This window comes from Hyaena hyaena, unplaced genomic scaffold (assembly GCF_003009895.1).
Source record: "Hyaena hyaena isolate Hyena2069 unplaced genomic scaffold, ASM300989v1 scaffold_81, whole genome shotgun sequence".
Taxonomy (NCBI): Eukaryota; Metazoa; Chordata; class Mammalia; order Carnivora; family Hyaenidae; genus Hyaena; species Hyaena hyaena.
In genome coordinates this window covers 2064339-2080366 of record NW_024080714.1, presented here as the reverse complement: position 1 = coordinate 2080366, position 16028 = coordinate 2064339, and the positions used below count along the sequence as shown (strand labels likewise).

At 49.3% G+C, this 16028-nt stretch overlaps 1 protein-coding gene across 7 annotated transcripts in view; it reads left to right on the top strand.

Moving 5' to 3' along the window:
• Positions 1 to 16028, top strand: part of TIAM2 (TIAM Rac1 associated GEF 2) — a 231503-nt gene that overhangs the window by 192026 nt on the left and 23449 nt on the right. Inside the window, exon 1 of one of the 7 annotated variants that reach the window (XM_039234103.1) lies at positions 2017 to 2089. The exons of the other annotated variants lie outside the window; for them this stretch is intronic. The gene's annotated coding sequence lies outside the window, so the exon portion shown is untranslated. Of the gene's footprint in view, positions 1 to 2016; positions 2090 to 16028 lie in introns of those variants that run through there. 7 annotated transcript variants of the gene reach the window in all.

Sequence of the window (16028 nt, the reverse complement as noted above, 5' to 3'; positions counted from 1 at the left end):
TACCTTTGGGAACCTGATATTATAGCTAATAGTTATTATTTTTTTAAAAAATTTTTAACTTATTTCTGAGAGAGAGAGAGACATTGTAAGCAGGGGAGGGTCAGAGAGAGAGGGAGACACAGAATCTGAAACAGTCTCCAGGCTCTGAGCCAGCTATCAGCACAGAGCCCGACACGGGGCTCGAACCCACAGACCATGAGATCATGACCTGAGCTGAAGTCGGATGCTTAATAGTTATTATTTTTAAGTAATGCACCCCAGAGTACCCACTGGAAGTGTTTGGATCGCTTTGTCTTATATTTATAAAAAAAAAAAAAAAAAATATTTCTGAAACACTTTAGAAGCTAGGCTGTCTATTTAAGGTAAGCATGCCTGAGGGACCCTGGCACCGCATGGTGGCTCAGGGGAAATCACTTAACACCACGAGGGATAATGATTTCCTCTCTGTCGCAGTCTACTTGAGTTCCACATTAAAGTTCTTAAGAAGGAAATTAAGTTCTTTTTTTCCAATTTTATTTCAAGATTCCATAACATAAATATGCAAAAAGTTAACCGTGTGGAGGCCGCTTCCAGCTCTTGCAGTTAAGCACGCTGGTCACAGCTAAACAGAGGGTTTACCAAATGAGCATCGGCACATTGGGTCGAAGTTCAGGAAAGCTGCGGGTCAGTTTGAAATCGGAGCTGTCTGGGCTTAGTTGGCAGGTAAATAAAGGAGAAGGCAAATAAATCGATACTGAAGAACAACACAGAAGAAAAAATATCGAAAGAGAATATGATCATGGTGAGCCTTGCTGTCAGTGGCTCTCAGGTCTGGGGTGACCTGATACCGTCTTCCGTTTTTCAGCTCTGAAGACCCTCTCTCTGTCTGTAATAATGGATTTCAGTCCATTTCTCAACAGTCCTAGTGAATGCCTGCAGTTCCTTCATTCACACGTTTTTTGTCCCTCGGGAGAGAAGGACCAGTGACCGTCATAAGTAATCATTGTGACGTGTATTAGTGAAAAGAAAGTTTTGAATTTAAGAATGAAAAGACATCGTCTTCTGTAATCATATTTCCACCCCCCCACCCCCACCCTCCTGGAAACATCACGTTATGTCGGAAAGCAGTCGTTTTCTGTTGTCCGGCGGTGGTCGTGGAGGTTTGCGACGTGTGTCCACGTGACGGGCGTGGGTCCTTCAGGCGTGCCCCGGCGCCGTCCCACGGTGCCCACGGGTGGCAGTCGCTCTGCAGAGAGAAGACCTGCCTCTGTCTCCTGGGCTTCCCGCCCTGGCCCCTCCAGCTGCCTCAGGGGTCATTAACTTCTTTTCAGATTAGACCCTGGTTGAACCCGAGTTGTTTGGGATATTTTACTAATACTATTCTAGACTTTGAAATAAGGAATAATTTCCCTTGAAAAGCAAATGCAGCCCGGCTTGATGGAGCACAGCTGTAAGTGGGGCTTTTGACAGCCCCACAATTTCTACAAATGGTTCATAATTGATTGCCTTCTTTCTCTTCGAGGGTGCCTATTACTGTCACAGCTCTTTGTGTGCCCTTGTCAACCTCTCCCGTGTGGGGGCTCTTTTTCCCCCCGCAGTATTGTTAGCAATTAGCCTGCACTATTGTAATAGTTTGGATTTTGAAAGGAATAAACAGTTTCTCTTTGGGCGAGGGGGTTGAAAGAGTTTCTGGGTTGTTCTGGGGAGCTTGAGGTGTGTTAAGCAGCCCCTGCAGAAATACTGCTCGCGTTCCATTTTCCTCTCTCTGAGCTGACTCGGGAGCTGCGGTTCCTGGTGGCTCTGTGGGCTCTGAGTGTGCCCTAACCCCGTGTGTGCCCAGAGCTGGCAGGCTGGGCATGGGGTGGGGACCTAGAGGAAGGGGGTGAGCTTCTCCAGCCAGCAGCGCTGCCTCAGAGGAAGAGCTTGGTGGCGCTAGGACGTCCTTGCGAATGTGACTTGGAACAACAGTTGGGGATTTTTTTTTCATTGCCTGGGGAGGAGAGGGAGAGAAACGTGCATCTTCCTCAGTTCCCATCAGCAGACCACGGATGTAATCGCTTCTCCCGGAGGGAGCAGGTTTCTTTGAACTTTTCCTTCCTCTGCACAGTGTGTAAGTAAGCGGGGCTCTGATCTCAGGGGGGTGGATTCTGATCCAAGCGTGGGCATGCTTGCATGGTTTCCTTTCCTCGGTCTTGAAAGTTGATTTTACTCTAAAATGTCTATAGATTGTTAGGCAGATGAGCAGACATGCCTTTCTTTCCAGAAGGCCTCCTGACTGTAATCTTGAAACACTCTTTACAGCTAAGGATGTGAGAATTTCTTTAGGATTCTGGGGTTTCTGAGGCATCGTCGACTTTTCCTTTCTCGTTCCTCTATGGCAAGGGTTTTTTCAGTGGCTCCCTGAAGTAGTTTTGTCTTTTTGAACTATGTCAGAAAGCCCAGAGATTCCAAGTATTTACCCTGTATGATCCGCTTGACAAGAGATGGGAATAAATTGAGGACAGTAAATAATTTTATGCTTTGTGAAATTTCCCTGGTCCATAGCACATTGCTCGTATGGGACTTCACACCGTAAAGGAAAATCCACAAAACTGAAACCGTTTTCTTTGAGGTAAGCGGAGTTTTTACTTTGGTTATTCCTGATTAAATATTTTTTCTTCCAGCTTTTTAGGAGAATTTTATGTAATCACCTCGTGCAGCTTTGGCAGTGATTATTTTTGCAGTTTGTGGGCGTCGTGTTGATAGAACAGAGAGCATTGGGAATCTGCAGATACACAGCGTGACAACTGTGTTGTCCTCTTTGCAATTAAATCATGCTCAAGGTCTGTTTTGTCCTTTTATTTGTGCAAGGTGGCAAAAAGGGACATGCACTAATGCTTAGTTTTCACAAGGCAGCAGGAACATAATTTGCATTTAATATTTAATGCCTGCTCTCCCACTTAGCTTAACCTTTTGAGTGTTTTTACATGAATTCCTTTTAAGAGCTCGCCTATCTAAGAGGCTAAGGGAAAAGATTATTGGACCCATGGTTTGTTTTCCAGCATTCTCAAATTGTACATCTTTCTTACTTTCCTTTGAGTCTCCTGCATTATTTCGAGATCTGTTTGGTTTTGAGATGTTTTGGTGAAAAAGTAAAATCAAAGTATAATTTATTTATAAGTCGTGGTCTTTCTGCATGGTGGCTATCCAATGGATTCATATGATCATGACCTTTTTTTTAAAGAACTAAACGTACCTCCTTCTAAATGCACGTTACCTGACATAACTCCCATATGAACGAACAGCGATAGCATCCTCCAAGCAAGCCCATTGTCCCCGAAAATGACTTGGGCTCTGACGTTCTCCAGTAGGGAGACGATCATCTTTCACAGAGAATAAATCCAGGTAGGCAGTGGTATCAGACCTGATGGAAACCTGACCTACATCTTGCTCCCCAAGGCTTTACCGCCTCAGGACCCGGGTCTTGGTAAAAATAACAGTGCCGCCAGCCCTGTGTTGTTGAGTGGATCCTGCACCACCACATGTACACACGTGAACGATTGTTAGGCTCGGGGTCCTTCCCGCTGCGTCTCATGCACGTACAGTGTTCGGAATGCTTTCTCATTCTGTGCACCTAACACACGACTTGCCCGTCTCAGCCGCTACCCGGGCTGCCTGAAGTTAGTGTCAGGTGGTCAAATCCTGTTGTGCTGTCCCAGGAGATACAAAAGAATTGGAAACTAAGGGTTTGGCGCCTGGGTCCTTTTAGCTGTGTGTCACCTGCACAGAGACAGAGCCCACCCACCTTTGAGCCAGTTCTCCTTACTCAGAGTACCAGGCTTCACATAATTAGACAAAATAGTGTATGTGAGGTCTGCCTTTCTCTTCAGCAGCAGTGGGCCATGAATACTGCAAAGCTTGGTGAAGCCCAAGGCATAACCCATCCAGGAGGTCTTAAAACTTGCAGCTTTTGGAAGAGAGGGGTCTCTTCAGGCCATAGAGAGGCGCCAGGGATACAGGCTAAAAAGGATCAGGTTGAGCTGAGTGTTCTGCCCAGCTCTCAAGTGCACTGTTCTGCATTTCTGACACCGTACGTCTACATCCATTTGGCAGGGACTTGGTGGCAACTTTGTGGATTTGTCGGAAGCCATGGTGCTTAGTTTGCTTGGGAGTCTAAAAGGCCGTTTGATCTCTTTGGAGCTGATTGGAGTTTTTAAAATGACCATCTTCCTAGCTCCAGGGTATTAGTGCCCTGCTCATGGTCTGTCCTGATCATTAGAGCTGATACGTCAGGAAGATGCCAACTCTTTCCTGGGTGGGCGGGAAGGGACATCCCTGCCACATGAAACACACAAGAGCCCTGTCGTCTGTGTTGCCAAGGATCACTTGAGTGCTCTGTTCAGCCGTTAGAGACATCCCCCTCAGTGTCAGATGAGAGAGAGAGAGAAGGAGACAGGGTGAGAGGGAGGGAGAGAGACAGGAAGATAGAAAGAAACCGCAGTCCCAGCTCAGGGTGCGGGGAGGACCGACAGTGGGAAGCCGGGAGCTGGAAGTCGGGTGGCATTGAGAACCCGAGGTGAACCCTCTGAACCAGTGCTTGCATGGCGAGCAGTTGGGGCAGGGAGAGCTCGTCCAGGGGACCGAGGACAAACAGTGGGGTCGGCACATAGGCAGTGGGAAGAAATCTTGACTGGTGTTGACCTCTCTCTACTTTTTTTTTTTTTTTTTATGTTTATCTCTTTTTGAGAGAGACAGAGACAGATCGGCGGGGGGAGGGGGGAAGGGGGGGCAGAGAGAGGTGGAGACACAGAATCTGAAGGCTCCAGGCTCTGAGCTGTCAGCACAGAGCCTGAGACCTCTCTCTACTTTCGGCCACAGCTGCCACGCTGTCAATGTGGCCAGGGAGAAGGGGGGCAGGTCCTAAAGGGGTTTGTAGTAGGCCTGTGTGTCGCTGGGCACAAGCAGACTGAGAAGTGGGAAGGGGCCCCAGAGCTGTGGGCTCACTGGGGCCAAACAACATGGCCTCCTTTACCAGGGAGGCTCTGGGAGCTCAGGTGCCGAGGCTGCCTGTTGATTGAGGCTTGGCTGGGGCGTGGGGGCCACAGGGAGCCGTACTTGAGTGCCCTGTATTGGCGTAGAGTATGTTTGTTAAGGCAGCAGGCTGTGTAATCCCAACAAGACTGGTCTGGAAGCCAGGCTGTAGGGTGTTAGCTTCAGGGAGTTGGCCTGGGGCTGGCCACGTCCCTCTTGCTCTTCTGTCCCCTCACTGTGCTCTGGGCACGACAGCCCCCGACTCCAGTGAGGCTGCGTAGTCCCTATCTTCCCCGTCCCTTCTCATTAATGTGGCTGGTTTCACTTCCAGACTCTTCCTTCCTTCCTGTCTTCCTGTTTACCACCTCCCATCCCCAACCCCTTCCTTTCTGCCTCCCTCTGGCCCCTGCTTCCTCATTCTCCTCCAGACTTCACCTTTCGTCCTGGTCTTCCGGGAACAAGAAAGAGTTGTCGCAGGAGCCACCCTGGGAATCGCACAGAGAGGGAAGAAGGAGGAGGAAGTGGCCAGGAGGCCATGCCCGCGCTGCAGCGGGAACCAGCCAGCGGGCGGGTGGGCTTGTCAGGTAGAAGTGGCCCTGGAGCAAACCCATAGTGGAAGCCGCCCCGGTGCTGAGGCAATGATTACCCTCCTTCCCCCTTCCTCACCCCGCTGGGTCCATGACTCCCAGGAAGGTGCCTGAAGACCCCCGCAGCCACAGCCCCACCGAGGGCAGAGCAGAGATGGCTTGTGGGTGTGCCTGTTCTGCACATGACCACTTACTCGCCATGTTGTTTTCTGGTGCAGACCCCTCCCTACCCTTCCTCTCCTTCAACAGCGGGGGCTGGGAGTTTGTGCCCATTGTCTCTGAGAGGAGACTGTAAGAGGGTGTGTTTGGCCTTTCCCAGGCAAGCACAGGCCTACGTTCAGAGAGCAGCCAGCCTGCTACCTGTATTCTGGGGGGTGAAAAGGGACCCTCAGCCGTGCTCCTGGGAACCCCGCCTTTGGCCTGGGCCGGTCTGCCTTCGGTGGGTGGCAGGTTCCCTGTGATCCGTGTTGGTTGCAGAGTGGGCCTTATGCTCTTGGACGTGGTCATGGAGGACAGGCTGCCCCGTTCCTTCGTCTTCCTCCTCATTCTCCATGGTGTTCAGCCGTCTGTTTCTCCATCTTCATTTTCTTTCTGGGCTTCCTGGATAAGAGATAGAATTATTTCAGAATAACCTCCCTTTTTAAAAGTTTATTTATTTATTTTGAGAGAGAGAGAGAGAGAGAGAGAGAGAGAGAGTGTGTGTGAGCAGGGTAGGGGCAGATAGAGAATATATCCCATGTAGGCTCCACACTGTCAGCACAGAGCCTGATGCAGGCCTCAAACTCACAAACTGTGAGATCATGACCTGAGCCAAAATCAAGAGTTGGATGCTTAACTGACTGAGCCCCCCAGGTGCCTTGATCTCTCTTTCTGGAGGAGAAGAAAGCAGGGAGTCTGAGCAGAGTCTCAGGCCAAACCCTATTTTCAGTAAACACCGTCTGCAGACTCCCGCACACTCTCAGCAGAGGCCCTCTGGACTTGGCTGTTTGCAAAAGAAGAACGTGTGGGATTTGGCCCCAAGTCTTACATGGAAATCCCTTGTCCTTGGAGAGGTTATCAGACTTCTTACACCTGGGTACCGAGGGGTAGGTCTACCAGCCGTGGAGGCCTGTCCTGGCTGTGTCTGTCTGTCTCCTCTGACACCTCTCCGGGTCTGTCTTTCTGCTTCAGCACCTGATCTGAAGCAGTCGTTTGCTTGATACAGCCTTTTCTCTTCATGAACACAGATAGGTAATTAAAAGAAAAATAGATTCTAGAAGAACCCAGTTAGAATTACCACCGGTTATTACATTTTCCTTCACGCAGTTACTCAAGTTAAAACCTGTAAGATCTCTGGAGGTTTAAAGTAACGGGAAGTAAAGTTGAGGATGGTTAGGGGCTTTTATTCAAGTATCCACTCTACGCTTTTCCTCTCTTAACGTGGTTGGGGAAAATTAGTTCGTGCGGATCGTTGAGCAGCTGACAAAAGTGATGGGCCCTCGGGAAAGTGCTCATGTCCGTGAGAAGCTACCCGGACTTCTGGGGAGTTTGCTCACCCTGTGACGTTTATCCACAGGTTTCCCCCTTAGGAACCTGTGAGCTCCAGGTTCATGATGCTAACTTCGGTGAGCACCTTGAGTCGGGCTTCATCATCCACGTTACAGACTTAATTATCATGTACTTATAAAAGGAAAACCACTGTGTTTCTTTGGTCAGGTGGCATTTTGAACGTTGTCTTTGTCTTCAGGTCTGGTTGGTGGGGTGGGCTTGGCAATATTAGTGCCTTGTTACCTCCATGTGCTGAGAGACCTTCAACATTACATAATAACAACCCCAGCCCAGGTGGCAAAAACTGTGAGGCAGAGACCAAGACGAGCGTCGATGGTGGTGGCGAGGCGTCCCTACATGGTGAGCGCCAACTGCAACATTATGCACTGGTGTCCTAGCATTTTCAGGATTTCATGTTCTGTAATGAATGAAAAAAAATGTGAATTTTTTGGGAGGAGGCATAAATTTAGATCTTGACCTCAACTCAGCATTTTGTAGAACTCGCTTTAGTAAAATCAACAGCTGTCTGTGAGATCAGAGGGGTGGTTACATGCCCGGTTCAGGGGATGGGCAGGCAGCAGAGGATCCCGCGGTTTCCCCAGGGACACCGAGGGAACTTCACCTTGATCCCGTCATGTCAGCCAGCCAGCGAAGGCTCTGATGTTCACCCCTCTCCTTGTCTTTTGAAGGAATAAGGGCCACAAAGGTCTAATTTTGGCTGGCCCCTCTTTGGGCACCGTGAATCGTATCTGTCTTACCTTCAATATTTACCAAGAACGGGGGTTGGTATAGTGTCACCTACTAGTTTAATCATTTGTTGGGACCTCCTCCACAAAGGTGTTCCCACATGTCAGCAATTGGTGAGGCCGGAGACCATCCTGTTATGGCTTTCTTAGGTGCCTTGTGTGTGAGAGACTGTGGTCCAGCGAGGACCCTGCTTGTGCAGCACGAATGCAGACGTTTCTGAGGCTCTGTGCTTTCTTTTCACACCTTTATCACTCACAGCAGATTCTCACCTTTTAATGTCCCAGCCCCACACGGTAGCTGCTTTCGCTTGTTGAAAAAGTTCTGAGAAGTTGCTGTGAGTCATTTTGCAATTTCCTCTGCAGTGTCAGCTGGGAGCTGATTTACTCCCACTGTGGTAGGGGCGAGGCGCTGAGGGAGGAGAGGTTTTGGGGGACCCTGCTGGGAACACTTCACCCCCTCAAATACCAGCCTCTAACTGCCCAGAGGAAAGCTTGGATTATTCATTTCGCAAATCAGTCTCCTGCTATTCTTGATAATAACACGAAGGACCAGGCAACAAAAAATACATTCGTCAGTGATGTGGGAGACAGGAGAAAACCGAAGGCGTGGTTTTCAAGGCGCCCCCGATTCTGTCTTTTGTCTTTTCCATTCTTCTGTTTGTTGTCACGCCTCCTTCTCCCTTCTTTTGTTTGTTCAGCCCCCAGTGCATCCCTTCTCCGTGACTCACCTTCTTTTGCACTCTCAGATGTTTTTCGCTGCCATCTAAGTTCTCTTGTGTTTTCAGAAAACAGATGTCAGATGAGGAAGCTCTTAGATGTGCAATAGCTTAGAAGGCCCTGGCTTGGCGTCTGCACCGGCTGAGGGTTCCAGCGCCAACCGCTCGGAAACCACAAGTGTGGTGTCACTTGAGGAGTCCTGCCGCCTTGCTACCTCGAGTTGGCTTTGGAATTTTCTAGAATCCAGCACCTTCACAGTTCATTCAGCCATGACACGAGGGATGGTCAGATGAGAAAACTGGCCTCAGCCGGCTGTTCCAGGCACAGGGGGGGTTGGGGGGGCAGGGCATCTGTACCCTCCTCTGAGTTGCCTAGGGAGATCTTGAACACAGTGGCTTTATGGATTAGTTTCCAAATGGAGAGATGATCATCAAACCAGTAATCTCAGGTGAGATTGAAAAATCAATTTTCTATGTCTGAGGCTTAAAACAAACAAAAAAAAATGTTTTCAATTTACATTTTGTCATGGTCACGTCATCTCTGACATCTTTTGGGTTTGCTTGGGCTCCTGCCTGTCTGTGTACGTTTCTTAGGCCATCAGCTTTGCTCCTCACCCCAGGGGAGACAGGGCTTTGGTTACTTCGATTGATTGACTTGCATTTTCTAGAAGTTTGATGAAATTGCAGAACTGTTGGGGCACCTGGTGGCTCAGTCGGTTGGACTCAGGTCATGATCTTGCAGTTCATGGGTTCAAGCCCCGAGTCAGAGCCTGGAGCCTGCTTCAGATTCTGTGTCTCCCTCTCTTTGCCCCTCACCCGCTCATACTCTGGCTTGCATGTGCCCTCACTCTCTCAGAAATAAACAAACATTAAAAAAAAATTCTTAAAACTTGCCGAACTGTTCATCAAAAATAATCATTGTTCTAGTTTGAATTTTATTAACCTCATTTGTATTATTCAGTGTTAGATTTTAGAGATTGGTTGATAGTAAGGTCTCAGCTAAATGTGCAGAGGCAGACAGTGTTCTATATGAGATGATTAATTTGAGGCCCTGTCAATAAGATACGATCCAGAGTAATGTGACAGACTTGATTATAACACCGCTTACATTGAGGGAAAAATAAAGGAAAGGGGTATGTTGGATGTATCTGTGCTCATTCGAGGCAGATAACACTTGGCAGTATCCATGCCCGAGAAAGGTGGTCAGTATATTAACAAGTAATTTACATTTTCTATTTTTACGATTTTTCCCCCCTAAAACCAACACTTTTTTAGAAACCAGATTCCAAGTATTATTTTCAGCCAAATATTAAAATGGAAAGTCCAGGCTTTTTTAAGCACAGAGGGAAGTGGTGGGTTTCAGGTAAGTCATGGTGCCTGGAGTCTCCCTCCTTAACCCCCGCACCATTCTGCATAAGTGACTAAGGGCCATCCTTGACCCACGCGACCTACTGAAACAGCAGCCAGTAGAAGTCAGTGTCATTGTCAAAGGGTCACAAAGGGGCCAGCCACTGGAGTGGGTGAGGAGAGCTGGCTGCTTTCCTCCGGAAGCTAGAGTGGGGGTCGCACCATGCGGGCCAGTCCAGGTTGCAACCTTGGTCGGCTGTGCGGCAAGAGATCAAGAGATCGTAGTTGGTGAAGTCTCAGTGCTCCAGAAAGCTTTTTAAGAATTCATAATTTGTATCCCGTTCAGGCAGGGAACAGCCCCCTTCACTCTGCCAAGCCAGAGCAAACGCCCCCTTCTGTCAGTCCCAGGGAGAGAACCTTCCAGGGCGGCAGCGGGCATGCTGGCTGTTCTGTGTCTCCTCTGTCAGTGGTGGGGTGGCCCTGCTGTCACCTCTTGCTGACTCCGATTGTCCTCAGGGCCAAGGCTATCCCACACAGCATATTTACGGTTTACGTTTGGAGAGCGGGGTATGTAAGAAAGAAGATTCACGAGACAATTTCATTCGTTGCTGTACTAAAGCGGGAAAGAAAGTAGATGTTTGTGCCCTAATTTGCTGTTGCTGGAATAGGCACGAAGTGGAAGGACCCTGGGACCCGAGCGTGGAGCCTCTCTCGCTTGCTGATTGGTGGGCTTTCAGAAAGCCCCCTCATCCCCTGAATCCCTATATCCGTATTTGTTAAAAAGAACAGGACCGTATTTCCATGGTAGTTGTGAGGAGGCTAAAGGAAGAGCCATGCGGGAGAAATAGTTTTGCAAACTGCAAGGGGCGCTAAGTAGAAGTGCATTAGGGGGACTGCTTCCTGTGGGCTCTGTTAGTCTGGGCTGCTCTGAAGCCCCCTTCTCCCCCCTCCCCAAACCCTTGTGGACACGGGGACTCTGTGGGAGTAGGCAACCCAAGGCTCATGTTCCAGAAGAAGATGGAGCAAGCCAGCTAGATGATACAACCAGGGGCTGCTGCCCTAAGGCGGCCCGCAAGCAGAGGCGCTCAGGGAAAGCGGAGGAGGTGCAGCTGCCTTATAGTTTTGTGAGCATCTTAGAACTGCTAGCATGGCCGAGTGCTTGGTCGGCAGCTGGGAGCCAGGTGCTACCCTGCTGCTTTTTCTAGGCTAGGCAACCAGGAAACCACGTAGGTGACAACTGGAAAGAAAACATACTTCTTAGGGAACCCCACAAAAGGGGAGAGGCCTCAGTTGGGGGACATTCTGGGCCTCGGTTGCTGGGGAAGAGCTGTCCCAGGCAAAGCCAGACGCCAGCCTAAACCGTTAGCCCCAGATGTGTGGGAGTCCCCTCTTTTACGATTCACTTGTATTGTCCTCAGTCTTCTATTTATCACGTAGACTTGACTTGCCTGGAGAATTGGTGGCTGACAGATTTATCAAAGCTTTCGTTGGTCAAGAATATGATTACTATTGGGGCGCCTGGGTGGCTCAGTCAGTTAAGCATCCGACTTCGGCTCAGGTCACGATCTCTCGGTTTGTGAGTTTGAGCCCTGCATTAGGCTCTGCTGACAGCTAGCTCAGAGCCTGGAGCCTACTTTGGATTCTGTATCTCCCTCTCTCTCTGACCCTCTTCTGCTCACGCTGTCTCTGTCTCTGTCTCTCTCAGAAATAAAACCTACAAAAAAATTTTTTTTAAAAAGAATATGATTACTATTGGCATTTATAGTGATGCATTTTTTTCTCCTTTCAAATCCAGTGACAGAGAAAAAAATTTCAACCCAGTAAATCCTCAGAATATATAACACTTAAAGACCTTCCTTTCCTGCAAAAACTGCTTTAATAATATATTATCAGTTGCCAAGAATAAAGTCAGAGACCTAACTCTTGAATGGAAATGTTGCGTTTGGGAAAACAGGCAGGAAACACAGAAACTGACTAGAATGTTCAGTGAAGACCTTAACCGCTAAAGGAAGAGTTATGGTAAATACAAAAGTTTAAGCTAATTTATGTCATTGCCAGAGTGGAAGTAGGCTATGGGAGAATACTGAAGTGAGAGACGCTTTAGAAGCAAAGCTGAGCCCAGAAATCAGTACTTCTGGGTGGGAATGCGGGCGAGGGCAGTAGCACTAGGAAACAAGTCATTGTTAAGTGTGTGTTTTCCAAAAAGAATTCGTTGAAAGGCATTGACTTAGAGACTTCTTTGACCAGATAAATATATTGAGAAATACTGTTAAATTGATATAATCACAGAAAGAATTTAAATTCAGGTCTAAATGCCCCAAGTCACAGGAAAGGGAAACAGAACATCACCTCAGCCATCGAAAAGTGACACAGGGGCACCTGGGTGGCTTAGTCGGTTAAGCGTCCGACTTTCGCTTAGGTCATGATCTCGCGGTTCGTGGGTTCGAGCCCCACGTCGGGCCCTGTGCTGACTGCCAGCTCGGAGCCTGGAGCCTGTTTCAGTCTGTGACTCCCTCTCTCTCTGACCCTCCCCTGTTCACGCTGTCTCCCTCTCTCCTAGAAATAAATAAAACATTTAAAAAAAAAAAAAAAGAAAAATGACACAAAATAAAGCAAAAACCAGTGAGAGAATTTGCGTCCCTTTTCAGAGCCTTGGACCTGAGTCAGGTGAGCATGCAGGTATTTTGTTTGGTGTTGGGAAGCAGTTGAAAGCATAGAACATAAAAGGGTTTATGTTGTATGTGAATTAAGATACAATGTAGCCTGTTGAAAAACAACATAGAAGTCATTTATTAAATTTATACTTTAGTCACTAAAAATTTTCAGAGTGAAGTTTTATAGGTTATGTTGAGTTTCAGTTGAGGCTAATTTCGAAAGAGGAATCTTGTTTGGTCTGCGTGCATCTCTCTACATCAGGAGTTGGCAAACTTTCCCCACGAAGGGTCAGATAGTAAATATTTGAGGCATTTCAAGGTGGAAGCAATCGTAGATGTTGGGCAGGTGAATGGGTGTGGCGAGTGCTAATAAAACTTGATCTACAGCAGTGGATGGAGGGGTAGGTTGGCCCAGTGGCCTTAGTTTGCTGATCTTTGTTCTGATGACGCATCCACCCTTCCCTCACCTGTCTGTTTTAGAATGGGCTCATTGAAGTCTCTTTTATAACATTGGCTGCATATTGTAAAAAAAAATTTTAATGTTCATTTTTGAGAGAGAGGGGAGGGGAAGGGAGAGGGCGGGCAAGGGGTAGAGAGAGAGGGAGACACAGATCTGAAGCAGGTTCTAGGCTCCAAGCTCACAGCACAGAGCCTGATGTGGGGCTCGAACTCATGAACTGTGGGATCATGACCTGAGCCGAAGTCAGACTCCCAGCTGCCTGAGCCCCCAGGCACCCCCACTGGCTGCCTATTTTTGCATTCAGAGGTCAAGGAGAAGTCCTGGCCCACGTGCACCTCTCTGGCTGAGGAGGTTTACCTGCATCGGACGTAAGCCATAGCTTGCTTTCTGGGTGAAAAATGGGAAAGTGAAAACGCAGTGCCTGGGGCAGGATGTGTTAGTTTGGAGGAGCCCTTCTGTGCAAATTGCTTATAAGTGATACTGACACACTTGTAGTTTGTGCGAAGGGGGCGCCCGGTGGTGTAGATGTGCTTCCCTAGCCCCGGAGACTTCCTGGGCAGCGACCGCACATCGCACTCCTTCCTGAATTCTGACCAAGCTCTGGTTAAATAAGGAAGCGGAGCGGGAGGTGGCAGCAGCTCTGGATCAGGCTCCGTCGCCGAAGGCCACTGCCTGGGAGCCATAGAGTATCCGCCCTCTGCCCTCATGGGCGCCGCCTGCCTGCCCTCGGACGTTTGCACAAACTGGGCTTCTCCTCCACCAGCTGTAAAAGTCGCGGGCCCTGCTGGGCCCTCTGTGTGCCTGCTTGGTTTCCTGGAGCCCTTCCGTCCTGGGGGAGATGCTATGTGCCCTCCCTCTTCTTTCTCTGATCCTCACACCCCTCCCCTCCCTTCCCCTGCCTCCTCACCTCCTCCGGGAAGGTCCAGGGTTTCACACTGGGATGTCAGTGCTGCACCCTCAGCACCTAGAGCAGAGCCTGCCTGGAGGAGGCCCCACAGGACAGTCCTGAGCTGTGGTTTTTGTGGCCCTTCCTTCAGGGGATTCAGAGGATGTATATTCTTCTGTACGTCGGAAAATAACAAAACTTGACAAGTTCAATTCCTTGTACAAATGTTAGCTTTATCAAGCCCTGGCTTTTATTGATCACTCATACTGTGCTAAGTATTTTTACTTTTCACTTCACTGACTGGTCACCAGCACCCTGAAACCCGTGATCCCTGCTTTCCAGGCGAGCACCCTGAGTCCAGGGGGATCCATCAAGGCCGCACCCCTGGGAGCCACCCTGGCCGCGGTTGCACCTCCAGAGCCTGTGTGCTTAAGCCTCCAGTCTTGGACGGAGTAATTGTCCCAGAAATCTTAGTCCAGTGGGTGCTCTAGGCCCTTGGCCCGAGCTTTGCACGTACACCAGGGTGATGGAAAGGGGCTCAGGTGACCGGCCACCCTGCGAGCGGTGCACGCTCCGCGGTCTTCCGTGCCACCGCGTCTGCTACCTTGCCATCCTCTGTAAGGTGGCAGGGATTGCCGCGGCATCACAGCAGGTCACCCTGCCCGCCCCTGAGGTCCAGCCCCCTGCCTGGCCATGACCATCTGGCCACGCTCTACTGGCCCGCAGCTCCCGGCATACTCCGTGCTCCCTCCGGCCCCAAGGTTGGCGTAGTTCAGACGACTTGTTTATCCTTGAGCGCGGGGGTCAGGGTTGGCAGCTCCGACGCGGGCAGGTCTCTGTTCTATCTCTGCAGGACCCACACTTTGGGCACTGGTCGTCTCGCGTGGCTCTGAGCGCGTCTTCACAGCCGGCCTTGGGGCACCTCGAGCGGGACGGTTTTGTCATCTGCTCATCACCGTGTCCATAGAAACAGAACGCTCCGAGCCTTTGCAACTGCGGATCCGTTTTTTAAAGCGACAGGAAAGGAGTCCATTCTTTAAAAATCACTTAAAATATTAAACCCACTGTAAAAGGGAAAATTCAAATGAGCCAAAGGATAAAAATATCTTGGTTAACAGTGCATTTGTGATATATATCATTCCATTTTTAGAAAATCTGTGCACAGTGTTCACATGTAGTAGATCTGTGTGAAGGGTCACTTTCCTAGTTTCTGCCCTTCGCATTAAGTCGTGGCCACCTCCGGTCAGCAGGTGCACGTCTGTCCCGTCGCGGGTGACTGTCATGTGCTACCTCAGTGCGTTTCTGTGCCCTCGCATATTGAGGTTCATCTTTACATGTCAGTGTAAGGCCAGGGCTGTCCTGTGACATGAGCTCATGTTTGTTTTTACCGTTTACATTCCTTCTGCCTTTCGAAAGAGAACCCTGTGGTCTAGAAAACAGAGGGTATGAGTGTTCCCTCATCCTTTTTGTACCATTTTGATAACTCTAAAAACCTCGGTCTGTTTTTCTAGAGTTTTCCATTCAGGGATTGTATCACTAAGAGCAGTGGTCCCCCAAATAGAAATTTGATCCCGTTGGATGTTTTTTAACCCCCACCTCACCCCGCCCACGGTGCTGAGGCTGCCTGCTTCCTCCCCTCCCCAGAATCCCAGGGAGGAGGGGGCAGGGCCTGGCACTGCCCTCTGTGCTCAGCCGCCAGGCATGGGACCGAGTTTAGCCACCGTAGTCCAACCTGGCCATGATGGGGCGCCCGAGGGTGTCTGCAGCGGGTCCTGCAGGGCGCGGGCCCACCTTGCTCCCTGTGGGATGAAGCCCGTCTCAGCCCATTAGCCTTCCTGGGAAGTCGTTTAGCTCTTTGTAGTCTTTCTGGATTCCTGCTGCCGAGACCATTTGGGGGTGATATTAGATCTTTCTGTAAGTTAGGGACTTTAATGAAGTGCAGAGCAAATTGAAAAGAAGTCCTCTTCACAGTTTCTAGACAACCCTTCTTTTATTTTGTTTTCATAAAACTAAGGGGAACTTTTCTGACAACTAATTGGCTAGGATGTGACAGTTGACCCCAAAGTCACTCTCAGATTACGTAGTCATGCAGACTCCGAATAGCTTCCAGCCAGTG